At 38.7% G+C, this 10749-nt stretch overlaps 1 long non-coding RNA gene across 1 annotated transcript; it reads right to left on the bottom strand.

Moving 5' to 3' along the window:
• Positions 1-119: 119 nt before the first annotated feature.
• LOC119897689 lies at positions 120-7020 on the bottom strand. Its single transcript, XR_005443419.1, has 3 exons — positions 6857-7020; positions 1112-1285; positions 120-668 (listed from the first exon to the last, which is right to left on the bottom strand). It is a non-coding gene; the product is annotated as an uncharacterized LOC119897689 (long non-coding RNA).
• Between the last annotated feature and the right edge of the window lie 3729 nt (positions 7021-10749).

Here is a 10749-nt window from a genome sequence, read left to right on the forward strand (position 1 = left end):
AGTAAATGTATGGATTGTGCCTTTAAGTTTAATTCTGCTACTTCTGTGTAACAGCAGACTGAGCGTGCGCTCGTTGGAGACTAATTCACCTTAATTCTGCAAACAAAACGTGATTCCAGTGAAGTTTTATTCAGTTGTCTTTTATTATGTAATACAGTCAATCTGAAAACACGCTGACACTTTGGGTTGTTCAGACTTTCTTAAAGGTGTTTAAACATTTCATTACTGGTCACTAATGAGAACTAAATATGCATGTTTATACCTGATTCAGTTATTTGTACACATCCTTGACAATAGATGTAGTCATGTATCATTTCTGTGCTACACGATTGGTCAAATCTACACAGTGTCTTATTAGCAATGCAGATTTGAATTACAGGGGAGGTTTATTAATTGTACAAAGCATTGAAAAACAAACGCCCTGCGATGGACTGGCGACCTGTCCAGTGTGTACCCCGCCTTTCATCCGACATCAGCTAGGATTAGCTCCAGCCCCTGCGACCCTGTATGCAGGATAAGTGGCTGACGATGGATGGATGGATGGATGATTTATTTCCATAGAGGTCTAAGCTGATGCTGCTGCTTCAACCTCTCTGGATCATCAGGAAACTGAGCTGATCCTCTCTCACCACCACTTTTCTCATCACTCTGAAAGAGATCACTTCCATCTGATGAGAGAAGAAGACAGAGAGCAGAAGTCAGCTGTCAGTCAGTGATGCAGTGATGATGGATTTATTGCTGTTAGGGCTCAAAGCTGTTAAAATCAGAGGCTTACATTTGAATATTTCATCTACTTTTGAAATATTACAGGACAAACAGAGATCAGCTGTAAGTGATCTCTGTTTGTTATGAAAACATTTGGACCAAACTAAGGACACATGGACAGATATGTATATGATGTTAAAGGTCCTACATGTTCATACAAAGCTAAAGATCAGCTGGTACAACAGTTTTATTTCCTGTAGACAGGAGGACAACAACAACAGCTTTACTAAGGAAAGCAGCCACTGAGAAGGTTGGTGGTTTACAGGAAATACTGGATCTTTGCTTTGATTCTGTTTAGTACAGTACTGCTGAAACCAGCATGGACTGACTCCAACCCTCTACTGACCTCAGAGTCTCCAGTCTACAGTGTGGACTCTCCACAAGATCCGACAGCAGCTTCACATCTGATTCCTGCAGGTTGTTCTTACTCAGCTCCAGCTCTCTCAGATGGGAGGGGTTGGACTTCAGAGCTGAGGCCAGAGAAGCACAGCTGATCTCTGACAAACTGCAGCCCCACAATCTGAATAAAGAATAAATCAAGTGACTTTAGAAGACAATGTTCCTGCTTGAAATCATTCAGTGTTTAATAATCTGTTCAGAGCTGAAGAAGGTTTAAGAAAATAGAAGTTTAGAAAACACCTGAACCAACCGGATGCAGGTTAAAAACAAGGAAAGGTCAAGGAAAGATGTGGTGGAGAATTCACAATGAAAAGACAACCGCAGAGCTGAGAGAATCTGACAGCACTTAAACTAGGCTTTTTTAAAAACCACTTTATTTACAACACATGGAAGATAAGTACAGTGATAAACTAATGCAGCGTTCCAGACCCGTCAGAAGTTGAAATATCCGACTTCCAACCTCAAAGCGTTTCAGTTGCATGTTGGTGCATGACGCCAAATTCAAACAATTAACATGGCTGACCATGACAAACTTATGTGTCTTTGGCAAGTTTGTGCACAGTTAAACCCTCAGCTGTGCACTTTATGCCATTTTATTCTAGCTATATCAGTTGGTAATCCTCAAAAGTCAGCAAAAGTTGTAGGGTCACGCCACAAAAGGGACACAGGAAGTGATGATTAACACCTTCGTGCACAGTCCAAAGCACGTGGTTCCAAATGTTTTCACATTTCTGGGTATTTTTAACATTTTCCTGAATAAATTTTGGGTAGAGAATATGACTTTTAGAGATTATTTATTATAACCAGCTGCCTAATAACATTGACAAAATATTTCTACAATTTACATGCAGAATAAGTTTTACTATTTGATACTAGTTTGTATTAATTTAATTTAATACATTATGTTGCCTTTTCCTTTATAGTTTACCATTTACAATGTGTGCTTCCATGGGAGCTGCCATTGTTGTGTGACGTCATTCGGCTGCTACTTGTGAAGTTGGGATACATTTTTTAATTTTTTCTCTGAGTTCACAAGTAGGAATACAGCATAAGTGGTTTCCTGTTCAAGATAGAATCACTACCGCTAAGAAGGATGTTTTCAGTTACATTTAACTGAAAACTGTTACTCAGAGGAAGTATCAACAACATATAATATATATCTTAGATCATTTAAATATGATGTAAATATATATATATATATATATATTACATATTACTGCACAAACTGCCATACTGCACACATTCCATATTATTCTTTTATATTTGGTCAATTTTATATTTATATATTTATACAAATCCTCTCCCCCTCTAATATGTTTGGACAACACAAATCTGGAGTAATGGACATGTAACAGCCACATTGTCTTGTTTTTCTCTTTCTTCTAGTTATTTATCTAGTTAATTATTTTATAACTTCTGCTTATAACATATTTATATATTTTTAAATCTATGCTTATGTGTATGTATAGCAGCTAATCACTATAGCAAATTCCTTGTGTGTGCGTTTTGTGCTCCCCCCTTGTCTTTTTCATTTTCTCCCTATCTGCTATTCTCAGGAGCTGCTGGTTTGGTTTGTTAGTAGAGTGGCTCTAATTCCCCCACCCGTATTTTATGGATTTCGCACAGGGCGTGGCAAAACAGCTCGCTAGCGCCCCCTACAGAGCAGCCACCGGACAAAGTTTCACCTATATGTACGAAATTTCTGTGATACGTGTATCATGTCCAGGTGTACAAAAAAAACTCTTGGAGCAATAGCCTAAACCCAACAGGAAGTTGGGCATTTTGGATTCAATGGTTATTTTTGGCGATTTACAGACTTTGTACTTTAATGAACTCCTCCTAGGGATTTAGTCCGACCGACTTCAAATGTGTGCCCTTAATACATTGATGAGGCCATGATGTAAGTTTGCAGTTAACGGTGTGGCGGGTGTGGCGATGGTGTTGCGGCGAAGTTCCACGCTTCTCCATGACACAGGAAGTTGTTGTACCTTGACTGTACAAGCTCAGATTTGTACCAAATTTTACATATCTCATGTGAGTCCCGCCATAAAAACATGTACATGCTGACATTCACCCACAGTCATAGCGCCACCTGCTGGACAAATTTCTGACACATGTATCACGTCAGCCTCATGGAGTGATGCCCTAAACCCAACAGGAAGTCAGCCACTTTGAATTTTATTGTGATTTTTGGTTGATTTACACACACCGTACTTTAACAAACTCCTCAGAATTAGTCTGACGGACTTCAGATTTTTGTTGTACAAACTGTGAGTTTTTGTGAAACGGCGAAAAATTAATGATTTGCCATGGAACAGGAAGTTGTTGTAACTTCAGTGTACATGCTAACATCTGCACAAAACTTTACGTGCTTGATAACAGTCCCGCCCCGAACACAACTACATGCCAATATTCAGTTATAGTCATAGCGCCAAGTGCTATGTAGCGCCACAAAGGGGACACAGGAAGTGATGATCAACAACTTCGTGCACAGTCCAAAGCACGTGGCAAAGCCGCACCGGCAGAACTCCAGAATCTGCAACGCTGCCTCACACCTCGACACGCTACACGTGCACATTCTTTTATTATTAATTAAATACATTTAGCTTTTGGAACTTCTGTGTGTGTGGGGTCCAGGGCTTGACATTAACACCTGCCAAAAAAAAAAACGCCGGGTGAATTTCAGCCGTGGCGGGAAACAAAGTCACACCCACTAGCCACTTTGGCGTGTTGAAAGTCTTTTCAAAAGCCATCTGAAATAACAAACGAATTGCAATTTGACACTACAACTCCCATGAGTACTACCTGCATATATTGGTTGCTCATTGATCAATTCACGAAGCCTATCTTGACCGACAACACTGTAAACAACAAGACGCTGAGGAGATTAAACTCACGGACTGGCCGTGGTGGCCTGAGGTTTGTTTTGGCCTGCCATTAATTATCATCTTAACCATCAGCAGCGATGACGGGGTGTTCCGAGGACGATGGGGGGCGCTGGAAACAATATTTTGGAAAGTGGGGCGCTGAGCTGCTTTTGGGTGGCCTTTGTTAGTTGGAAACTCTAAGGCGAGTTCACACCAAAGATTCACAACAATACAAGTTTAAACTTTCAACTACTTGCAAAGAAACTGAGGTCTGCAACATTTAAACCTGCCAGTTTAGTCCACTGCGACTGGACGAGAAAGTGTATTTTGTCTCCGTCAGCTACTTGTGGTGCAGCTCTGTGCTGTCTTCACGGGAAGTTAAAGTATCATCTGTAAAATTTTACCCACATGGCGTCAACTGTGTAAACTCTGGAAAACTGACGCTTTCTTTCTTGGTATTACCGTGGAAAAGTTTTTTTTTCTTTGAGGAACACACCGTGAATATCTTGTTATCGCAGTGGTTACACATGTACAAGAGGGATATTTTGCTGTCGAACATGGGCATGTAGTAAAATATTATAGATTCTCTTTAAATAGGCTAATGACGTTAGTTAGAATACAGCTGGGTTTTTGAGGCTAACACGCTGTGTATACCTTGTAGTCAATATCGACTGGACGCCCCCGTGCGCCACAGTTACACTCTCATTCTGTAGGAAACAGTGAGTTATGATATGATAAGTTATTAACAGATGAGCTAATAAAGTCCAGTCCATAACTGAGTTAAAACGGATGAATTTATCACTGAGATGAAAAGGGGCCACATTTAAATAGGTTACTTCTCCACAAAAGACACAAAAGAGGAGGGAAGACTCAATCATGTATGTTGACTCAGCAGGGTTGATATTAAATAAGTTGATCTACAGGAGAAAAATATTTAAAAGCAATAAAGAATAATGAGAGCCTCACTGCATTATCCATCCATCCATCGTCAAACGCTTATCTAGCAGACATTTTCCCCAGAATGCAGGAAATTAACTGTTTAATACTCAAAATCTTCTGGGGGAGGACCCTCATACCCCCCACTATTTAAGTGCCCCCCTCCAAGAAACCAGTCTCTGGCTTCACAGACAGATTCTGGGAGGAACATTCACTTATTAATTATATATAATTACTTTTCACATGGCTTTTTTGTTACCTGGGAAAGTAATTCATATGTTGTTTGTCATTTACTTATGTTTTTTTCCATGTTTTTAATAACAATAGTAACAACAAGAATAAAACAATAATAATTTAGAATCTTATTTGTTGCAAAATCTCGCGAGACTTCAGAATAAGCATGGTGGACGATATGCAGGAAGAAATTGCGACGTTGAACAAACATGCGTGCTGCAAATCTATAAGCTGATCCTCCATCTCTGCTGTCCACATTAATTTCACCTTGTGCTGCGCCATGACTGTGTTTCTTATGCTTCCGTCTTCAATCATCTCGCTTTCTGATTGGACATTGTTTCGTTTCATGTGATAATCTCCAGAACGTGCGCGCATTTGTCCTCGGCGATCCCCCCCACACATTAGGATTTTGCCCGATCGAGGCGCCTCCGACGTTCTTCCGTTCAGGTTCGGACACTCTTAACACACCTCACACCAAGGGAGAATCTGATAAAATAATCTGAAGAACCATCAAGAAAATCTGGGAATAGCTAGGATTGTCGGAAAGGGGGAAATCGGCCCAAAATCAGCCCGATTATCTTTTGGTGTGTATCCAGCATAACGCAGAATTACTTACCTTAGTAACTGTTATAATATTACTGTTTTAGAAAAGTAATTAGTTACACTACTAGTTACTGGGAAAAGTAATATTATTACAGTACTGCATTACTGAGTAACGCTTTACTGCGTGGCCAAGCATTGTGGAGAAAAAAATGCACAGGAGAACGTGAGAAAGAGGAAAGGCAGAGTTGAGGAAAGGGCCGTTTAATTCTGTAAAATTACAGATATCTTCATGATTTAGGGACATGGTGTTACTACTAGCATGGCAGCCCTTATGTTACATCATATTGTAATATCACAGCTACCTTTCCAGAGTTAATTCTGTTTTTTAATAAAAGTAATCATGCCATGTAGGAAAGCAGGAGATGCGTTTGTATGGGAATAATCTGGAAAATAAAGACCTGTATACTGGTTTCAGATCGACGTATCTCCAATTACTCAGAGCGACCAGAGCTTCATGATGAGAAACATAAATCCAGGCAGATGCAAACAAACAATCCAAAGTGCTCAAAACTGATATAAGCCTACAGAAAATTTTTATCCTGTTGCCTTGATTGTGGATTTATTCTTTGCTCTTTGTTTCTAATGCAGATCATTTTTATACTCTGTATTACAGTATTTACAGCAATTTTTTTTCAGTTTAGTTTTTAGCTTTTCAATTGACCTTTTACACCCATGCAGCACTTTTAGTATATACAATGAGAAGCTACTCTTCTATGTGTTTATCTTAATAGACTATATGTTCTATCAGAACTAATGATAATATTGGTATTTTTTAGCACGCCACTTTAAGTACGCCATGGTCAGCTTTAATCATAAAACCAGAATTTTCCAACAAAAAAAATGTGGCTGCGTGCCTAGTGACTTTGGAAAACTACTAGCCACATTGGCTAGTGAGCAAAAAAGTTAATGTCAAGCCCTGGTGGGGTCAGTTTTGTTACAAGCCAGCGCCAAGTTTGTAACAATCAGTATGATATGTGTGTCTGTAGTTTATTGTCACCACAACTTCAAACTTCAAATTAATCTCAGCACAGAAGTAAAAAATGGTGTCTGACCTCAGAATCTCCAGTTTACAGTGTAGACTCTCCAGGAAATCACACAGCAGCTTCACTCCTGAATCCAGCAACTTGTTGTCACTCAGCTCCAGCTCTCTCACATGGGTGGGGTTGGACTTCAGAGCTGAGGCCAGAGAAGCACAGCTGATCTCTGACAAACTGCAGCCCCTCAATCTGAATAAAGAATAAATTATGTAACTTTAGAAGACAATATCCAAAGAAGGTTAAAGAGGGAGAAGGAGAGAGGAGAGAAGGTCCCAGTCAATGTTTTTAACTGTGTGATGTCATGGGTTAGTATTAACTGGGTAAAGGCATGGCACTGAACTTACCAAAAAAAGGTTTGAGAATAGCTCATATAAATGTTAGGAGTTTAAGAAACAAAGTTCATGAATTATCTACTTTAATTAAGAGTGAAAATATCAATGTACTTGCTGTCTCTGAGACACATTTAGATCAATCAATAACAGACATGGGGGTAGCTATACCAGGGTATAACATTTTTAAAAATGACAGGAATATTTTTGGGGGAGGTGTAGCAATATATAAAGCCATATTCCCACTAAGGTTAGATCGGACTTGATGGTTCCTAGTATTGAAGCGCTTTGGTTGGAGGTTCATCTTGCTTATTGTAAACCGATTTTAGTTGGCTTTGTCCATCGACCCCCAAATGCAAATGTGCAATATGTAGATGAATTATGTTCTGTCCTATTAAGGTAACTTATACTGGTAAAGAAACTTTTGTTCTGGGTGATTTCAATGTAAATCGGCTGTTGGATTCATGTCCACTGAGGAAAAGGTTGCTCCTCTCATATGTAATCTAACTCAGATGGTGAAAAAGTCAACAAGAGTTTACGGTAGTTATGATGGGCAAACATCTGCAACCTGTATTGATCATATATTAACAAATAATTGTGAAATATGCTCTAAAGCAGTATCTGTTCCTGTAGGGTTCAGTGATCATAATATTGTGGCCATTGTTAGAAGAACTCAAACTCCCAAAGCTGGACCTAAAGTACTCTATAAGAAGAATTAAGGGAGTGTATGTGTAAAAGAGATGAGCTGAAAAAAGCTGCACTTGACTCAAAAGTACTGTGAAAGGAGGAATAAGGTTACAAAGTTAAATAGGAAAAAGAAAAAAGTATATTATCAAAATAAAATTCAGGAGAGGAAAAATGATGGTAACAAACTTTGGAAAACTTTAAATGAAATAATGGGCAGAGGCAAGAACAACAATCCTTCCTTCATTGAAGTGAATGGAGCTTTCTTGACAAAAGCAAATGACATCGCTAATCATTTAAGTAACCACTTTGCAGATAAAGTTGATAAGTTAAGGAATGAAATGTGCTCCCCTAGTGGGAGTTGTATATCATCTTGAATAATAACCAACTCTATCATGAATAATAAATCGTACTTTTTTGAGTTTCAACCTATAGAAGTTGACAGGGTGGAAAAACTACTTGAAAACCTAAATAATTATAAACCAGCTGGTATGGATACTCTACATGGGCGGTTAATTAATTTTGTTTCAAATATTATATAATTGGCAATATGTCATATTTTTAATTTGAGTTTAAAGGAGGGGTTAATCCCCCAGGTTTGGAAATCTGCAATGGTTTTACCGCTTCAGAAGAACAAACAGGAGAGTTTCTCAGCTGCTAACAGCATCAGTATTCTTCCGGTGTTGAGTAAGCTAATGGAAAAAGTTGTTCTTGAACAGATACTACATAATTTTTTACTTAATGACTTAAATTCTCATTGTCAGCATGCATATAAGGCTGATCATTCTACGTGCACAGCTCTGACAGACATGACAGATAAATGGTTGACTTGTATTGATAATAAGATCATGGTTGGAACTGTGTTACTCGACTTTAGCGCTGCATTTGATATTGTAGACCATGGGTTATTATTATAAAAGCTGGCTACATATGGGTTTAGTCCATTAGCTATCAATTAGATGAATAGCTATTTATTAAATAGGAAGCAGTATGTGTTTTTTAATGGTAGTTTTTCCTTTCCTATAACTTTACAGTGTGGAGTGCCACAGGGGAGTTGCCTTGGGCCGTTACTCTTCTCTATATTTATTAATGATTTGCCATATGTTTTGAATAACTGTACTGCTACTTTATTTGCGGATGATACAACTATTCATTTTGCATCAACTATTATAAGCGAACTAAGTAATACATTTCAATTGGAATTACAACTTGTAGTGAACTGGATTTGTGAAAACAGACTTGTCTTAAATGTAACAAAAACCAAAAGTATCTTGTTCAGCTCTAGACATGCCACTAATGGTGATAATCAGCTTTGCCTATCACTTACAGCCTCAAACATTGAACAGATTCAAGAGGTAAATTTGCTTGGTGTTCCACTGGATGGACAGTTAACTTGGGAGAAATATATTGACAATATTGTTTAAGAAAGTGGGTAATTGAATATCAAGTATTAGAAGATGTTGCCCTTTTCTTACCCCTGCCATTAGAGTGCTGGTGACACAGGCATTAGTTTTATCCCACCTTGATTACTGTTACCTGTCTGGTCAGGTGCAGCCAAAAAATATCTGTTTAAGCTACAAATAGCTCAAAATAAAGTTGCAAGACTCGCAGTGGCCTGTCCATCGGGTGTGAGGCCGAGTACGGACAGTGTGCATACCAGTCTCTCATGGCTTAGAGTGGAAGAGAGTTTGGCATGCAACCATATGAATTTCTTTAGGAATATTTTATAGGAAACTACTGAATTGTCTGTACTCACAAATAAAGTATGTGAGAAACCAACATATTTATAGTACTCGGCATGCAACAAAGTATTGTCTAGTTTTGAACTGATGCTGTGTGCAGATATGTAATGTTTAGAGCTATCAAAATGTGGAATTACTTACCAATTTGTATTGCTGAAGCACCCAGTAAGGCTGGATTTAAAAGCCTATTAAAAAAACACTTGAATAATAACTCAAACATTGATGAGCTTAGGTGAATGGATTGGTGTATAATTGTGTCTGTGTGTTGTGTTGCTTTTTCCTTTGTCAGTAGCTTGCGTAATCATGTACACAGATGATACTCTTTATTAGAATTGTAGGTATCGTTTTTAGATTCATGTGTAACTTGTGTGTCGTATGTTATATGTTTGTTGTATTTGATGTACTTTTTGTATGTTTGTTGTATGTGGACCCCAGGAAGAGTAGTGGCAGCTAATGGGGATCCGAATAAACGAATAAACAAATAAAGTCAAGGGCAACTGGACTTAAAGGGGACCTATTATGTTCTTTCATATTTTCTAGCATTTCTATAATGTTACAATGTCAGATGTTCATATTAAATGTGACCAAAGTTTCAAATGATGAGGCAAGAGTAAAGAAAACTTCATATATCCCCCTGTTCTGAATGCTCTGTGTTTTCTACTAATGGCTCGGTACATTGTCATTCCGAGCCGGATTTCCATATGTAGTCATTTCCTCCAGGCAGAGAATGCTGGCCACAAAGGAACATGCAGCCCATCCCTGCAGCAACCTGGTAAACACATTAGACAATGGCCAATCAGAAGACAGTGGGCTCTGGGGGGGTGGGGTCTCAATGAAACAGAAGCCTCTACTGCTTGTTTCAGACAGATGCTGAAATGAGGGCCTGCCTGAAGAGGCAGTATAAGATAGAAAATACTTTTTTGAACCTTGAATTGTGCAAAGCCACCATACAGGAGTCATAGAACTAAAATATAGGGCTGAAAATTCAGTATAAAAGGTCCCGTTTAAGAAATACTAGAAGACATTTCATCCATCATCCGAGAGACTTCTTCAGTTCTGACTGACTGGTAGAGAAACTCAGCCATTTACCCTCAGTGGGGTCGTTTGCCAGGATTGTTAGTGCTCCTGGCTGTTGTAACGACAGTCGTCATGG

The sequence above is a fragment of the Micropterus salmoides genome, unplaced genomic scaffold, assembly GCF_014851395.1.
Source record: "Micropterus salmoides isolate LMB-PRFRI ecotype aquatic unplaced genomic scaffold, ASM1485139v1 Ms_hic_scaffold_1, whole genome shotgun sequence".
Lineage (NCBI taxonomy): Eukaryota > Metazoa > Chordata > Actinopteri > Centrarchiformes > Centrarchidae > Micropterus > Micropterus salmoides.